At 38.5% G+C, this 3013-nt stretch overlaps 1 non-coding gene across 1 annotated transcript; it reads right to left on the reverse strand.

Moving 5' to 3' along the window:
- Positions 1-215: 215 nt before the first annotated feature.
- On the reverse strand, positions 216-379 carry LOC129148894 (U1 spliceosomal RNA). Its single transcript, XR_008555927.1, has one exon. It is a non-coding gene; the product is annotated as a U1 spliceosomal RNA (small nuclear RNA).
- Between the last annotated feature and the right edge of the window lie 2634 nt (positions 380-3013).

Below are 3013 nucleotides of genomic sequence, written 5' to 3' on the forward strand. Positions count from 1 at the left end.
TAATATCATTTACTGTGCATCTTTCATGTTTTGAATTATTTTTAGCTGATTTTACGAATAGTAATTTGAGCTGTTTTGTGGGCATATATTTCTGGCATGCTATCTTTTAGAACTATTATTCTGCTCTTTTTTTTCCTAATAACTTTATATAGAATTTGACCTCAATACTTTTCTAGTGTTTATTTTTATTTATTTATTTATTTTTTAATTTTTTTCAGGGGAGAGTGCGAACGCAGTCCCCCACTACCACAAATTATGCAGTCGAATTTCCCACATTTGGGGAAATCGCAGGGGTCAGCACATCCGGAGTGCAATGGATAAGCCTCGCCCTGGGAAAACCACCTTCGTGATCATGGTATCTCCCCTGCCAGGTAAGTATCTAGTGTTTATTTTTATATGAAATTAGTTTTCTGGAACTTTTAGGAGTTTTGTAGTTAAGGTTGGTTTCTCTAACTTCACAGAGCTTCCTTTTTTGTTGTTTTCATGTAATGTCAAAAAATATGGTGACTTAAGGACTCTGGTCCCCTTCCATACTTTTATTTAGACCAAGAATTAGACCAATGGCTGCCTGTTTTTATAAATAAAGTTTTACTGGAACACAGCATTGCCCATTCATTTACATATTACTTATAGTTTCTTTTGGGCCAAATCAGCAAGTTGAGAAATTGCAACATATTTAGCAACATGTGTAGCCCTTTAAGATTCCTGATTTAGACCTTTTTTCCTTTGCCTGTATTCTTTTTTTTTTTTTTTTAAATATTGACTATTTTATTTTATTTTTTTAACATATTTTATTGATTTTTCACAGAGAGGAAGGGAGAAGGATAGAGAGTTAGGAACATCGATGAGAGAGAAACATCGACCAGCTGCCTCCTGCACCCGCCCCCACTGGGGATGTGCCTGCAACCAAGGTACATGCCCTTGATCAGAATCGAACCTGGTACCCTTCAGTCCGCAGGCCGACGCTCTATCCATTGAGCCAAACCAGTTAGGGCTATCTGTATTCTTGTCTTTGTCTCTATTTTCTATTCTGCTCAATTGTGATTTTACTCCTAGCAGTGTCTTTTCAGTGGGGGACACTATTGTATAAGTGAACCCGCACCAGTGAGTTTGGAAAGTTCACAAGGAGTCATACTGTTTCAGACCTTAGCACCCCTTGCTCATATTTTAAAAATTGTAGTAAAATATACATAACCTAAACTTTATCATTTCAAGCATTTCAAAATCAACAATTCAGTGGCATTAAGAATATTCAGAATGTTGTATAATCATCATCAGTATATATATCCAGAACTTTAAAAATATCTCAAGCTGGAACTTGTACTCATTAAACAATTACTCCCTGTTTTCCCCCTCTCCCATAACCCCTCCTCTACTTTCTGTCTCTATGAATTTGCCTATTCTAGGACCTCACGTAAGTGGAATCACAGTACTTGTCCTTCAGTGTCTGCCTTATTTCACTAAACATGTTTTCAAGATCATCCATGCTGTAGCATTATCAGAATTTCATTCCTTTTTATGGCAGAATAATATTCCACTGTATGTATATACCACATTTTGCTGATCCATTTATCTGTTGATGAACACTTGGGTTATTTCCATGTTTTGGCTACTTAATAATGCTGCTAAGAACATTGGGATACAAATATCTGTTTGAGTCTCTGCTTTCAATTATTTTGAGTATATATCTCAGTGTGGAATTACTGGATTATATGGTAATTTTATTTTTAACTTTTTGAGGAACTGCTACAATGGCTTTTCCATTTTTCCACAATGGCTGTTCTATTCTGTATTCGCATCAGCAGTGCATGTGGGTTCCAATTTCTCCACACCCTTGCCAACGTTTAAAAAAATTGTTTTTAATTGAATTCAGAGAGGAAGGGAGAAGGAGAGAGATAGAAACGTCAACGATGAGAGAGAATTATTGATTGGCTGCCTCCTGCATGCCCCACACTGGGGATTGAGCCTGAAACCTGGGCATGTGCCCTGACCAGAATTGAACCAGTGACCTCTTGATTGATAGATCCATGCTCAACCACTCACCCACACTAGCTGGGCTGTTTTTTTGTTTTATTTTCATAATAGCTGACATAATGGGTGTGTGGTGGTATCTCTTTGTGGTTTTGATTTGCATCTCCCTAATGATTAATGATTAATAATGAGCATCCTTTCATGTGCCTATTGAGCATTTGTATGTCTTCTTTGGAGAAATGTCTATTCAGTTACTTTGAATTGCATTGTTTTTGTTGTTTAGTTGCAGAAAGTCAGTTCTTTTTATATTTTGTATATGAATTCCTTATCAGATATACAATTTGAAAATATTTACTCCCATTTGTGGGTTGTGTTTTCACTCACTAGAGGGTACCCTTTGGTTATTCCCTCTCTCCCAATTAATTAGCAATTTATAGGGAGATCATAAAAATAATCTTTAAGGTTATATAAATATCCTCTTCCCCATCAAATTTTCACTTACTAGTTTAAGCATTTATTGATGATTCTTTCTCAAATCAACAGCTACTATTTTTGATCACCAACCATGTTCCAGGTACTGCTTAACATGTATCATTTCTATGTCACAGATCAGGAGACTGAAGCTGAAGAGGTGAAACAATGGCACAAGGGACTCAAGTAGCAAGCGTGGAAATGGGGATAGACTCCAGGACCATCTGCTCCAAACTCACATGTGACAAGTTGGGAAGCAAGTGTTAGCTGGAAACTTGGGACTCCAAGCATCAGGTCTATGGAGCAAGCCTGTTTCTGATGTTCCTCCCTTGTGCTTCCCATACACTCCCTGACTTAGAGCGGGTAGGGCAGGTGGACTTCTGGGCTGTGGGCTATAACTTGCTGGGTGTGTTCTGCAGTCGGTAGGCAGTTCCCCAAATAGAGCCATTCAGACTGACCCCCAGTTTGCAGCCTCATGTGTCACTGTATCTACAGGGCCCTGCAGGCATGGCTGGGTTCACAGAACCAGAAGCCCCAAGCTGTCCTTTCATAGGACACGGGATGGCAGGTC

The sequence above is a fragment of the Eptesicus fuscus genome, chromosome 4 (assembly GCF_027574615.1).
Source record: "Eptesicus fuscus isolate TK198812 chromosome 4, DD_ASM_mEF_20220401, whole genome shotgun sequence".
Classification (NCBI taxonomy): domain Eukaryota; kingdom Metazoa; phylum Chordata; class Mammalia; order Chiroptera; family Vespertilionidae; genus Eptesicus; species Eptesicus fuscus.